Source organism: Leopardus geoffroyi, chromosome B1, assembly GCF_018350155.1.
Source record: "Leopardus geoffroyi isolate Oge1 chromosome B1, O.geoffroyi_Oge1_pat1.0, whole genome shotgun sequence".
Classification (NCBI taxonomy): Eukaryota; Metazoa; Chordata; class Mammalia; order Carnivora; family Felidae; genus Leopardus; species Leopardus geoffroyi.
Genome location: NC_059327.1, coordinates 41,741,836 through 41,757,541, shown reverse-complemented (window position 1 = coordinate 41,757,541; position 15,706 = coordinate 41,741,836). Strand labels below are relative to the sequence as shown.

The window sequence follows — 15,706 nt, the reverse complement described above, 5'->3', positions numbered from 1 at the left end:
AACAGAGAATCCACTGCATATATTTGTAGTGGGAGGTTGAGGCAGTGTGAGGATCTGAGGGCCATAAGTCATAAAATGCCAAAAATAAAGTTAGGATATTACCTTCTCCCCCTAAAAGAAGAAAGGCAAGAAAGATTTAACTGAAAGGTCTGTATTCATAAAACCAAGCTTTTTGCTGTCCATTTGGAATCATTCCTCCACAGTGCTCTGCTCTCCAGGCTACCTAGACTCTGATGTTAGAGCCAACCTCCAATCCTCTTTCCAGCCTATCCAGCTCAGTTGGCTCCATTTTCAAAATACATCCAGAATCTATTCTTACATTTAAAAATGCAAATTGTTTTGATCATGGTAAATACAAGTAACATAAATTTGCCAACTTGACCGTTTTGAGGTGTACAGTTCAGTGGCATGAAGCACATCCACACTGCTTCACTGCCCTTGACGCCCCCCACCCATGGGACCCTTCTCATGTCACAGAACTATATTCTGCACCCATTGAATGGTAATGTCCCCTTCCCTTCTACCCCCAGCCCTTGGCAACTGCCATTTTACTTTCTGTCTCTGTGAATGACTGTTCATATGACTGGATTCACACAGTATTTGTCCTCTTGTGGCTGGTTTATTTCCTCTATAGTCATGTCCTCAGGTTCATCCATGTCAGAGCATGTGTCAGAGTCTCCTTCTCTTTTTATGGCTGAATACTATTCCATTTGTGCATATTGCCACATTTTGTTTTCCCATTCACCCATTGACAGAAACAAGTTGCTTCCTTCTTCTGCCCATTATGGATGATGCTGCCATGAGCATGGGTGTGCACTTCTTTGCTTGAGTACTTGCTTTCAGTTCTTTTGGGTATATACACAGAAGTGGGATATTTGGATAAAATCAATCCAAAATCCATTCTTGACACCTCTGCTGCTACCACCCTAGCCTAAGCTCTGCTTGTTTCCCATCTGAATGATCTCAGTTGGAGTCTACATCCATCTCCCTGCTGCTGTTCTTTCCCTCCCGACTTAGTTCTCAACACATCAGTCAGAATGACCCAGTGAACAGGTCAGTCCAATGGCTTCCCATCACACTCTGATTACAAGCCAGAGTCATCACAATGGCCTCACACCATCATACTGGTCTGATGTCCCCCCTTGTCTCTCAGCCTCCCCATCCTCCACCCTCACCCCATGCTTACCCCTCTGTCTGTTCATTGTCAGATCTGTGCATAGCTTGTCCTCAGCAACTTCAGATTGTCATTCAAAAGTCACTTTCTCTGGGAGGGCTTCGTTAACTGTTCTGGTGACACTGCAAACCCCCTCACCTCACTTCCCTCTTTTTTCCCTTCATCTTTCTTCTAGCACTTAGCAGAATCTAACATATTATATATTTTACTTTTTAAAACAACTTTCTGGGGCACCTGGTTGGCTCAGTTGGGTAGGCGTCTGACTTGATTTCAGCTCAGGTCATGATCTCACAGTTTGTGAGATCAAACCGCATGTCAGGCTCTATGCTGACAGCTTGGAGTCTGCTTGGGATTCTCTCTCTTTCTTTCTCTCTCTCTATCTCTCTCTCTCTCTCTCTCTCTCTGCCCCTCCCCCACTCATACCCTCTCTCTCTCAAAAGAAATAAATAAATAAGCTTAATTTTTTTTTTCTAGAATGCTGCATTACAATCTGTGTACCAAGTTCTGGGGAGCATCTGATACAAAGAGGCACTCAATAAATATTTGAATGGATAGATGTATGGATGAACAAATGAAATGAATAACCATTTAAAGGTAATATTGATAAAAGATAAATTGAACCCTGAAGAAATAATTAATCTTTAGAGAAATATCCAAATGGTCCTTTCCTTTTTGGTTACTTGGATGGGAATATTCATTTAACTATTATTTGAATTCCATGGCTATTTAAAAGCAATATTTGTGGATGGGGGAGGGGGTGTCAAAAATAACTACAATGTGGGGCACCTGGGTGGCTCAGTTGGTTAAGACTCTTGATTTCTGCTCAGGTTCATGGATTCAAGCCCCATGTCAGGCTCTGCTCTGAGAGTGTGGAACCTGCTTGGGATTCTCTCTATCCGTCTCTCTCTCTGCCCCTTCCCCACTCGCTCTCCCTTTATCTCTAAAAATAAATAAAAACTTAAAAAGATAAGTTTTCCTCCCACCAAGATTCCAATGTGCCTTTCCAAAAGGAAGTATTTGAAGAGACAAAGAGATGTGTATTTTTAAAAACTCCCTGGATTTTGTGATATAACATTAAACTACAGATTGGGAAAAAAAAAGAACACACAATTAATTTTTTTTCATATGCCATTATGTGATATGTTTATTTTGAACATCAAAATAAATCACAATGTATGTTATTAAAGGGTATAATGAATTTATTGTGGAATTTTTTGTGAGCATGTATAGAAAAATAAAATATTAGTCCTGCAATCCCATGAGATAAAATCCCAATAGCTGCAAAATACTTTTCTGATGCTCCAACTGATTGTTTCTAGGTATAAGTATTACCAGGTATGTGGAATACCACAGGATTTTTCCTGATCAGACAATACAAATAATTGATCTTTAATCAATAGATACAATGTGGTGGGGAAATCGGACTAGAAAATGTTTAATTCAATAAGTAGACATAGTCAAATCAATCAAAACTTCTTAACAGAAATTTTCTCTCATCTTTTTCCCTCCTCTTTTTTCCATTGCATTTTAATTATCTAATGATCTGACTTCTTGTCCTACTTGGTTATAAGTCCCTGGAGAACAGAGACTCTCTGATTTACTTATGTATTTCTAACATAAGGCTCTACACACAGTAGGTGTTCAATTTAGGTCTATAATTAAGGTTAATCAGGAGGGCTTTAATTGTCAAATATACACACAAATATATACAAACACACACATAAATACATACACATACATACACACATAGACATACACATATAGACTTAAATGTTTTCTACACCAACTTTAAGGAAGTTGAGGAGCTAAATTTCCAAAATAAAGTTGAAGGGCTTCACCAAAGGAACCCTCCCCTAGTATAAGGGTCTTCTCCACTAAAAGCCAAAATTGTCTTTCTTTCAGTAAAAACTAGGTTAACACCTTACACACAATGATATGCCTTCTTACAGAACCAGCCACTTGCTCTGAATCTAAGAATTGGAGTATAGTAAGGGCTCATAAGTGTGTGGCTGTGTGGTAGTCCAAGTAAGGCTTCCTCTCTCAGGACTGTGCCTAGAGGCAGGTTGGGGATGGGGTTGGAGACATCTGGAGGAGGGACATATGAGGATGGTGATTGCTTAAGCATATGCTATATAAAGGAGAAGTGTGGGAAGGGAGAGAGGATCCCTATCATTCAGTCCAACTGAGCCTTCAGTTCTGGGGCCAGTCCTTTCTGCCTGTCCTTCTTCATGGTGCACAGTGCCCAGGTCATCCTCTGGATCCTTGGACAGTGATTGTCTCTACTAATCATGCAAAGTTTGCAACTTATCTTGGTCCTGAACTATTCGAAGTAGTACAATTTAATCTTTCCTATGTTTGAATATCCCTATTAAAACTAAAAGCTGCTTCAAAACAACAATGGCATTTCGATGCAGTCGTCTTTTTGCTCACCCCCAACACCTGCCATGAGTCCTGCTCATAGAGCTGCTCACTAAATAGCTGTTTAGTTGGATGGTTGTGGAGAGTGTGGGTGGAGAGGGAATGCAGGTGATGGAGAAAGCTCTCTCTCTCTCTCTCTCTCTCTCTCTTTTTTTTTTTTTTTTTTTTTTTTTTTTTTTTTGCCTTATTTCCATGAATTAGAGTATCTGTCATTCCTCCTAGGGCAAAAGCAAGAGATAAGGAAGGTAAAGTTTCCCCTGTCAGATTTTCTCTGTTATTCCGACCTAAGCCTAAGCCATGTTAATTTTCATCTCCAAGTTCTACCAAGATAAATCTGGACTGACTAAAACATTCCTACACAACTCAATATGAATTGTGTAGAAAGTATAGGAAGTTGGCAGAGTCCTGCTTGGGTCCCAGCCCACATATATGATTTCTTCCTTTACGGGTGGCCCAACTGCCCTTAACCACAGGCAAATACACACACATACCTGTAACACCCAACCTCCCCTCTTGTAGTCCCTAGATAGAGCCCCTCTCACCCTCAGGCAGGAGGAAGTGAGCAAGTTCTAGTCCCACACCTGAGGACTGAGCAGCTGGTCACACTCATTGTAATCTGAACTTGCTATGGTGCCCCACACAGTGAGGCTTCTGATGGGGCTCCCAAAGTCTAGACTGATACATCTCCCATCGTGCCAAGTCTAGAGACCAGATTCTTGCCTTGGCCGTGATGTCTGAAAAGTGCTTACGTTCCTCATGACAGTCCCCACTGCTGCTCCGGTGCCATTCCAACTGTCCACAAAGAGACCCACAAGGTGCTCTACCCTTCTCCTCAATTACAGTACTCCAACACAACAGAAAAGAAGTCACATGTGTCCCTCTGGTAAAGTGAGTTTGGAAATCTACTATTCAGTCTATACCTGAGCACTTAAATTTCAAGTGTATAACATAGACTGGCAGCAGTATAAAACTCACCCGCATCCCTCAGCTTAAAAATGGCTGTCATTTTTAACACCCCTTAGTGCTTAAATATATTCATTTGTTGAAGGAAACCATTTAAGGGATGCAAATAGAACTAAAAGGCTTTGTTCAGCTGATGTGCTATCAGGGAGCACTGAAGACCAGTGACATCCAGCTGAAACAGGGTCAGAATTTATAGGGCAGGGGAAAGTTGAGTGTGTATCCTTGTAGTTTTCACTTAGGTGGCCACTTCTCAATGTTATCTGAAACCTGCAGTCTGGGTACCCACAACTATCAGCGCAGTATTTTCCAAGAAGTGCTTCAGTAAGCCTTGTGATTTATCGGGTCTTTAAAGTTCCCAAGGAGAGGAGGTAGACAGCAGAAAGAAAGAAAGAAAGAAAGAAAGAAAGAAAGAAAGAAAGAAAGCAAGCAAGCAGGCAAAGCTAGAAGGCAAGGAAGAAACTGAGACCCACTGAGGTCTGTTTTATTTCTCTTACACAGTCAATGCTTCTCCAAATATCTGTGGTAAAGGACCAGATTTTTTCATTTTTATTGACTTTTAATTTTCAATATGTTGCAGACCACACTTGCGTAAAATCCAATAAAAATTAAATTAGTGGCAAAATAAAATAAAAAACAAAGACATGGAAGATGCAAGCCCCAAGTTTTATTATCAGATCTAACAGACTTAAAATTACTCTATAAAAGTTACAGTAAAAGTTTCTAAATGTTTACTCTCAATTTCTATACTTGCCTCATTACAGACCTGAAAAAATCAGTTTTTTTGGATCAGCACCATGAACTATGTTTTGAGTAGCACCGCTTTAACTGAATGAAGTGTGCACATTTCCTCTAGATCTCGAGGCCACGCTGCTCCTGCCCACTGCAACACTCCCCCACTTCACACTGGCCGTCCCTGTGACTGACTGTGTGTTTTACTACCAGCACCATGCTGACCACTGCCCCAGGGTTGTTTACCAGCCTGTTGGTTACCTGACCACTGCCTGAGGTTTGGTTATTTGCTTTTAAGCAAGAACTTCATCCCCAAAACCACAGTTTAGGCTCTGATACTGGCCAATCTGACTTACTATCTGCCTTTTGAACTTGGCCAAACCAACATTCAGTATGACAAAAGAGCACTCAGATTTTCTTTTTTCTGGATACTTCTCAATATTCTTCTCACATACCCTCACTTTTTTTGATTCTTTGATGGGTAATCGATTTAAGGTCCTTTGGTCTGTCACCCCTCCAAATTTTTCCCATAGCATTGAACCTTAGCTTCCCTCAAGTTTTCAAGCCCTTTCAGTTTATTTTTGAGACTCTCCATGTTCCAGCTGAGCCCACAGACTGCTAACTCAGAGGAAATACAGGTCACATAATTTGCTGTGTCAATGGTCAAATGTAGGCCTTAGTCCTTTCTTTATTCTAACCTGATGTAGTTAACCAGTTCCATGGTAAGACAGCATCTTTAACTATTATAGTTGTTACAAGATTAATCAGTGCACTGCAATTTTAACAGATTCCAATTGGTGAACTGGACAGAGTTTGTTTAAAGAATAAAAACAAAAGTATCTCCCAATAATACCAAGCATTGGAAGCAAAAATACAAAGAATCCACAAATAAATCCCCATTGATTATTGAATCCGGGGCTTGGGAAGCTTCCATTTTATACAATATGTCCAGGAAACTGAGAAAGCATTCACAGAAACACACATAAATAAATTTAAAGAATACCACTGCACAAAAAAACAGTGTATTTTTACTTATCCCAGATCAAACAGGCAAAACTTTGTAAGCATGTTATGCCTTAGGTAGACACAGTATTACAAAGCAAAAATGGGTTGGATGAAGAGCTATGCAGGGTCAGAATTCATCCCATGAGGGGATATCCAAAGAAAAATCACACAAAAAAATATCCTAATCAAGTGGATGATCCATCAAATTATAGACATTTTTTTTTTATTGCATCTGTCTGGAAAGCTTGATTGCCAGTTGAATGACTTAAAGGAAAATGAGTCGTCTGCTTTATTTAGATGAAAAGCAGGAACAATTTTTTCACAAATGGCATGAATACAATTTAATTCTGTTATCTTTTTTGCTTGGGAAAAGTGCCTGGATTTCACACAGAAATAAAAATTTGATGTTTGTATGTTTGCCATGTTTTCCTTGAGACTGTAATAAGAAAGAGATGGTGCGTCATGCACTTTTGAATCTTTGGATATGTCTTTGATTCAAATCTGCAGGCTCCATCAACAACAAAAAGGTGGGCAAGAGAGAAATCAAGCTGTGGGTAAAACCACAGTAGTTCTAGACTAACTTTCTCCTATTCTCAAACTAAGTAATCAGATTTACTCTCTTACATCACTTGGCTTGTCTTGGCTCGTGTGTATGATGGCTGTTATGGAGATTTCTCCTCATCATCACATAGCAAATATAGAATTATCATTTTCAGAAAGACCTAGAATGGCACCTGCACTCTCCTTTGAGTTCTGAGAACAGTGGTCTGTACTTAATTGAAAAGTTCCTTTTGCAAATGCAAAATTTGTAGAATCTTGTGCTATGGAGAGTCACTTAAAAGTAGTTTTAATGGACCATGTAATAGCTTATTTCACTATGCTCTTTTATTTTAGCATAAAAGCATAAATATTCCATTCAAATGTTGGAAATCTATTCAAGGAAAAAATACAGGCCCAGCATGTCAACTACAGCATTATGTCGGTAGTGGTCCACTTAGACTACCTCTGTGTTTCATCATTAATTGTGTCTGCCTGGAATGTTTACATATTATCTGTGGAATATATCTAATCTCTAAAATTCACACTTCAACGTATTGTCTGGTGCATGTAATCACATTTAAAAAAACATTATTCACTCCTATACCATATCATTGTAGGATTTCCTTCTGGAGAAAACGTTTTGTATGATGTTCATTATTCTGAGCACTAGTGAGGGGGATCAGTAAAGATGAAAAGTAAAAGTTTCAAATGTTCAAATGGTTTCTCAAGAGAGGTTAAAAATAAAATTTTACTATCATCTATTTTAGTTTTACAGACAAGCAGCTTAAGTGTGGCACTAAACTGGAAGTAGGGTCTGGAACTCTCTCTGCAATCCAGAGCTGCTTTTTCAGCAAGATTTTTATGGCCAGATGCCCATTGTCATGGGTGAAAGGCAAAGGTAGTCCAGTGTAAGGAAAGTACATGGACTTTGAGTTCAAACAAACTTGAGGCTCCAATGTCAGCACTATTACTAATGTCAGGCCCTGAGGCCAAGTTTCCTGCCTTGTAAGAATGATAATAATGACCCACTCACTTCATAGGATTATTGTGAAGGAATGAAAGTGGCACCATATATCAAGTGCCCAACATGGTTCATGATCTATTATAGACACTCAATGCATTCTCATTTATATTCTCTCTTGCTTTTTCTCTCTCTCATGAGTATGTGCATGCTAACTGAAAGCTTAGGGTGATATTTACAGACCCAAAGATACATTTCTGTGTCCACACAAAGAGTGGGAGTGCAGGTTCCATGCCAAATAAGTTACTAGTGACACCCACAGGAAATTTCTAATTCCATATCTCTGACAATTCTTTCTAAGTGTCCCTTATTGCCAACTCTTCCCATGCATACACAATATCCATTCCTCACATGTTGATATTCCTCAAGTTCTTGTGCTTGGCTCACTTTCTTCCTTGCTCTTATCACTAATTTTATTCATTCAAGGATGTCAGTACCCCCTCCATGCTGATGATCTGAAGTCCATGTGGTTAGTCCAGGCTTCACCCCTAAGCTCCACTCACATATCCAATCCTGCAGGCACCTCAACCCTAACATGTCGAAAAGTGTCCTTGCTACTTCAACAAACTCAATCCTCTTACCTCCCAATAAACGGGTTTCACTTATTTTCTATATTTTTGTTAATTGTATTTCTACCCAATCATTTAAGCTAGGAATTCTTCACTTACTAATTTAAAATGGTTAAATAAGCTTTGCCCTCTTCTCAGCATTCTTACATTCACTACTCTATTAGCTATGGAGTTTTATTCCCTCCTGACTTTTTTCCACCCTATGCCTTTAACATGTTCCCTACTTCCTTATCTATTTGCATGTCAAATGCACATCTCATCTGTCATCTTGAATTTCTTCAGCTGACCAGTTTGCTGGACTTGATGCTACCACTAGGGGCCAATAAGTCACTGGGCCTTAGAGCTGTGGGCCAGGCACACGAACTGAGTTACTGGCTCCTTCAACAACTTCCAAACTTGAATGAAACATCACACTGCAGAGTATGGGATCTGGCATCCCAAAGCAGCCTCCAAAAGGCTTAGAAAACCTACTCTGGAAGTATGAAGGAGTTAGCTTTCCATGGGGCCAATTTTGCCCCAAGGAAAATCAGAAATGGAATGAATCTAGACAAAAGACTTCCCCCTTTGTTCCTCCCTCTAATGGGCTTATCTAAGGTAAGTCTCCCCCTACAGAGAGTCCAGAAGGATCCACATATTGAGTGAGAGCCCTGCTGGATCACCTCTGTGTCTCTTCACAGCTCATCATGAAGCAGCTGCCCACACAGTGATGTATCACATTTTATTGCCTCATCTCGTTCTTTGCATTCCCTCCATTTTTTTCCTCACTTCTGCTGCCCTGGGTTTGCACCTAGCAAACAAAGCATCAACATTTAATCCTTGCCTCAAGCTCTGTTTTCGAGGGAATTCAGGACTGAGAAAACTTCTAAAAAGGATTTTATGCAACTTTAAATAGAAGCCTTTTTTCAATAAGATAAGAACCTTTGGCTCATTTTCCTTTTTTAAATCAAGCCTTAAAGGAAAGGAAAAATGAATATTTATAGTTTAAAAGCCTATTGGAGAAAAGCAACAGTAATGTCACAAAATTTTGGTTCAGTTTTTCTAGCAGCCAGAACGAAGAAAGAAAAATAATTGGTTTCATAAGTGAATAATAACTGGAAGTAAACTTATCAAGAAAAAAAATCTGAACTATTACTAGACCCTGAGCTTTGGGAGATATTTCTCATGATGTCACAATGATCTGTACACAAGGATCATAAAGTAATGTAGTGAATCATATCCTTTATATTATATAATTTTTTACAAAAAAAATTAAAAACACATAGAGTGTTCCTCATGGTTTTTGTTTTGTTTTGTTTTGTTTTTTAATACTAGGATTTAGGGAAAAGCAATAGCAAGATTTTAAGGGAATGGTTGTAAAACATTGATATACACAAGAAGCTTCTTAAAAATACATATATCAGGGGTGCCTGGGTGGCTCAGTCGGGTTGGGCGTCCGACTTCAGTTCAGTTCATGATCTCATAGTCCTTGAGTTCGAGTCCCACGTCTGGCTTTGAGCTGACAACTTAGAGCCTGGAGCCTGCTTCAGATTCTATCTCCCTCTCTCTCTGCCCCTCCCCTGCTCTCACTCTGTCTCTCTCTCAAAAATAAAATAAAAACATAAAAAAAATTTAAATACATATTTCAGGGCCCTATTTCAGACTCATGAACCAGAATTTCCAGAGCTAAGATCTAGGCATCTGTATTTTGGACAAGATGAATCTAATATTCACCAAAGTTGCTAATTTCCAACTGTTCAACCTAAATGTTATCTAAAACATTGTTAGCATTTTGTAGCAGAGGCAGCTTCTGAGAATATATTCTAAACGATATCATAAAATGGAAGATCACCACACAAATAGACACCATCTTTTGGATTTTTGAATTTCAGAATGTGAATTAAATTAAAAAGAAATGGAAAATTATGGAGCAGGAACATTATGAATATTCTTTCAGCAAATATCTGTAAAACATCCTCTGTGGTTACAATGCCTTAGTTAAGTAAAATAGCATGATGTGGAATGTGGGATACTTAAGAGTAGAAGCAGGGTCCCCACCATCAATAAACTTATAGCATAATTCCGAAGAAAAGCCACACAACTAAATATTGTTATATTTAAATATATTGTTAAATATCACTGAGGACCCGATGATATACTGTGAGCTATGTCTACAGATAGAAACTGTTTACTGAATATGCAGTCCACTGAGGAAGCCTAAGATCAGTCAAATGTTTTCCCTTTTCTAAAAGGAAGTTTCTCTCTCATAGGTAGTTTGGCTGTGGACCATTGGTATGAGATTAAAAATAAAGCAAATAAGGCACATGGCACAGATCGGACCACTAGAATTTTCTCTCAAATTCCACCCCACTCTCCACCTTTAGAAGGTACAATTGAGATTCCTGGATGGTGGCTGTTGAATCACGACTGTTTTTTCACACTAACCTGTAGGCACTAGGTTTCCAGTCTGTGTGTGTTTTAACAAGCTTCACAACCTTTAGAAACCAATACCATCTTAATCTGACTTTTCACATTTGGTATTTAGAAATTTTTAAAAATATAGTCCAATTAGAACAAAAAGGAAAAAAAAAAATCTTTTCCTGGGATATCCAGGACAAAGGCAATATGAGGCAGTGTTTTTCTTTGTAACAGAGAGTCCCGCAGGAGCCATTGGTAGTTATCTCCTATATCACTGCTCTAAGAGGCTAAACGCTTACAAACAATTCTGTCAGAGGGTTCTGGGAAAAAAAGCAGGCATAAATAATACTTCCTGACATCAAGTATATTTCATAGTGTCTAACCGATGCTCCTGATTTAAAAAATGAAACTATGGTTTAAATATCTTTTAAGAGGATGCAGTTTGTGTTGACAGAAAATCAGAAACTGCTCAGTCCAAGGTTTTTAATTGTCCTATAATACTTTTAAATCCAAGCTACTCACTCATTTGTTTAATATAAAAATTGAAATTACGTGGTCATTATTATTGAGCATATTACATTATCCTCCTAGTAAAAGAAAAAAAAAATACAGGTTTTAGAAGTCAGATCCACACAAAAGATGGAAAAGGGAAGAGAAGCAAAGGGCTGGCTCATTCATTAGTATGAAAAATAGCTTCCTAAGTCATGTCCTTACTTGGTATTGTTTAAACAGCTTCTTAGTTTAGGTTTCTTTAGAAGTGACTGGTTCAAGGAATTGAGTGCAAGAAGTCTATTCTGGAGGAAATTCCGAGAAACCCTAATGAGGGAGTGGGGAAATAGGCAGGTAAGGAAAACAGCTAATGAGGGGTTTGTTTTCTAGTAGGTGAGCTCTAAGAACACAAGTGACTCCTACTGGGGACTCGGGAGCCAGTACAAAGTAGAGTGTTGCAGGGCAATGTCAGCTGAGGGGTGAAGGTCTTATATACCAACACTCGGTCATTGAGATAGGCTGCTGTGGGAAGGGGCAGGGGATATTAATTATCTGATGCTTTCAGCCTACCACAGGGACAGGAAAGCGAACCTCAGACAAAGAGATGAGAAAGTCCTCAGACAAAGAGATGCTGGGGGTAACAGTGTTAAGTCAAGTTGATGTTCACTGAGAGGCATGGGGGTGGGTGGTAATATGGGCAGAGCATCAATGGGATTGTCCCCACAAGGGCTCACAAATGGAAAAATGCCCATTAAAACTCTCTGGAGTTATCCTAGTTCAGGAAGATGTCTCGGGGCATGGAGAAGGCAGTAAAAGAAAAAAGGCAAATAAAATAATAAAATAAATAAAATAATAAAATAAAATAAAATAAAATAAAATGAAAGCACAAATAATTTGGATTTCTCTACATGGTGGAGCACACTTAGCACCTTCCATGCTTAGGCTGTGCTGGGTGGGATTCAGGCTGCTGTCAAGCAGCTCACAGAGGTGCTCCTAAGGCAGACACTGACAGGAAAGCTATGAGTCCAGAAGGACACAGTCAGAAGGGACAAACAGGGAAAGAGACTGCAGCGGAGCCTTTTTCTTGGTCATGGGGTAGCACAAGGGGGATATGCTGTAGCCAGAAGAAACAAGGTCCAAGTTGGCAGGTACCAGAGATAAGCAGGGACCTGGAGACAGTCAGCAACATCTAGAAAAGAGTACTCGCCAGTAGCTATTTTATCTCACCCATTTCTTAGCACCAGCTATCCACTGCTTATATTTCAATAACAGGCATTAAAATGGGATTCAGCCATTTTCTGCACTCCCCTGAGTGAAGAATCACGTCCTGCAGAAAGTGGGGAGGGGTCCCTGTAGACCACATCCACCACACACAGCCCAATGCACGCTCTCTAACTGTGGATTAATGTGTCCTCCCTCCTTGAAGCACAGCTCATGACCAGTGACCAGAGATACCTCATTCTCGTTGCACTGAGCGAATCACTAACTTGCAAGAAGAAAGCCCACTAGAAATATTCGGTTCCACAACTTTTAGGCCACCAGACAAACAAAATCCCAGCGTATGGAGGGTGTTTGACACGAATTTTCTCGCTAGCTGTACAGAGTTCACAGAGATCTCAAGATATGAGAGTGTCTCAGCTTATTTAGGAATGCAGCAGGCTAAGAATTTCTAGAGGGCGTGAGTACTGACCCAGCTTGTGATAATTTCACCTCTGCCACTCTCCATCCTGAAAGGACAATGGCAGAGGCTAACTTTAAAGCAAAAAAATAAAAGTCTGGACCAGTTAAAGCAATAAGAGAGTCAATGTTGGAGCAAAGGTTGATGTGGGAAACATGTCAGAGAGCTCCCTCCTGTACCATTCCCCAGAGCATGGTGGGACTGATGGCCACAGGCCACAGAACCAGGACAAAATGAGGTCTTCCCTGCTCAGGGCTAGGAGATCCGTTATGTAATTAACATCACCTTCACTCCTCTGTTAAAGAACGTTTTTGTGGCTCAAGATCTTTCTATAAGATCCAGAAAACCCATTTAATAGCAAGGGAAGGACTTTGTTCAAAGGGAGATAGATTCGTTTCTGATTTTGAGATGCTCCCAATGTCAAATCTATCAGACATTATTATAACATAAATTTTCTGAAGCAACAATTCTTCACTCCCAATTGCTCGTTTCACAGATTTTATCATTAAGGTCTTGATCTAGCCACTTGGCTTCCTATTGCTTCTATTTGAGTCATCCCATAATAAATGTCCCTGCTAGGTTATAGTTCTGCAATTATGGTGTCTAGTACAATCTGTACGTGAACTGGCACAAAAGTGTTGAGGAAGATCTGTTTGTATTTAGTGGGACTTTCAGACAAGCCTTTTTGTTGCTCCCGCTCTTTTTAAGCCCGCGCTATACATTTATTTTTCAATAGAGGCATTTGATTACATATCCCCTGCTGCTTACTCATTTACAATGCATCTTAGACCATTTGGAATACTAGTAATGTCTTGACAGAATTATTTATATCCTAATATTATCAATGTTCTATTTCAAAAAAATGGGACCTATGTCATTTTACTAGAGAAGTGACAGCCATGTTTTCTAGTGTCTCTAGCTTAATATGAGTGGGTAATGTATTACAGAGGACAGTGGACTGGATGGAAGGAGAAACACTGTGATTCTAGTCTCAGCCTTACTAGGGAGGGATTTGGGGCACTTTGGGAAAGTTACTCAGTGCCAGACAGAGCTTGTTCTCGTGAGATAGGCCAGCACACACAAGGACCACTTGTCTGGGAAAACCCACCAGGCAGAAGGATGGGAGGATGTTGGAATATTCAGGCCAAGCCAGATCTTGCTTCACTGAAGAATGAATACAGGTGCAAGTGACTGAAGACAGTCCCAAACCAGTACTCAAATCTGGAGGGAATGGCTGGAAGCAGGAAATAATTCCACTTGCCCTGAAGTGAGTCTAAATCTGAGCAGCTGGTAATCTGAAAAGACTCAGGCGTTCATGAGTTGGAACAAATAATAAGGACAGGAAGAAAGATTCACCCTGGTGGCACCAGGCAGGGCCAGGAATTTAAAGTCTCAAGATTAGAGGTGAAAGAAGCAACAATAGTGATGCATGTGACATCATCATTAAGTTAATGGCATTAAGTCCTTGAACCTTGCCCTTGGGCATGCTTCCTACTACATCTAGAAGCCATCTAGAGGCCTCAGCTTTCGAGGTCACTGGAAAATGCGATGGGGAATCAGGAAAACATTGCATGTCTCCTCTTTGGATTTTCCCCTCTGTAAAATGAATGACTTGGACCAGATGTCTAAGCATCATGCAGGGTCTAAGACCTAATTATTTTAGTGATTCTTTCATACTATCTATGAATTGTTCAAGGCAGGTCAAATCATATTTTTAAAGCTTACCCATTGCTTACCTATTCACTTGTGTTAGAGCTAGTACGTCATTTACAGGGTCATGGAATTTATTTAAAGGGCACTATACATATTGAAGCTTTCACTTAATTTTAGTAAAAATAGAAACTCCACTCTCATTTACTAGAATAAGTTATCATAAGCTTAGTAGCAAGAGCTTGTGCAAAGGAGGGGCAGCTGGGTGGCTCAGTCAGTTAAGTGTCCAGCTTTGGCTTGGTTCATGATCTCACGGCTTGTGAGTTTGAGCCCCGTGTTGGGCTCTGTGCTGAGAGCTCAGAGCCTGGAGCCTGCTTCAGATTCTGTGTCTCCCTCTCTCTCTGCCCCTTTCCCGCTCATACTCTGTCTTTGTCTCTGTCTCTCTCTTTCTCTCTCTCGAGAATAAATATTTTTTAAAAAATTAAAAAAAAAGAGTTTGTACAAAGGAATTAATAACATGTGCATGCTGTACATCAGCAATAAGTAAAACTACAAGGGAAAGTTCAGTTGATAAATGGCCTGGAAGTTCTTTTTTTTTTTTTTTTTTAATTTTTTTTTTTCAACGTTTTTTATTTTTGGGACACAGAGAGACAGAGCATGAACGGGGGAGGGGCAGAGAGAGAGGGAGACACAGAATCGGAAACAGGCTCCAGACTCTGAGCCATCAGCCCAGAGCCCGACGCGGGGCCCGAACTCACGGACCGCGAGATCGTGACCTGGCTGAAGTCGGACGTTTAACCGACTGGCCACCCAGGCGCCCGGCCTGGAAGTTCTTTTTACTAACCGATTACTATGCTTATCATTTAAGCGTATGAAACATAAAGGAAACAAAATAATTTATTTCAAATATCCAGAGTTTATACTTGTATCTGCTAAAGGAAACAGTGAAGAGAGTGAATATATGTGTATGGTCCACAATTGAAGGAGCCTGGGAAGGACCTTTTCTCCAAATACCCATCTCCTTAAACACATAAGAGGAGGCCCTTCTGAGGACCTGGTGTGGCTGACACAGGGTT

General features: G+C 40.0%; 1 protein-coding gene across 2 annotated transcripts in view; it reads right to left on the bottom strand.

Moving 5' to 3' along the window:
• ZMAT4 (zinc finger matrin-type 4) overlaps positions 1 to 15,706 on the bottom strand; it is a 348,843-nt gene that overhangs the window by 71,693 nt on the left and 261,444 nt on the right. The gene's annotated exons all lie outside the window — the stretch shown is intronic.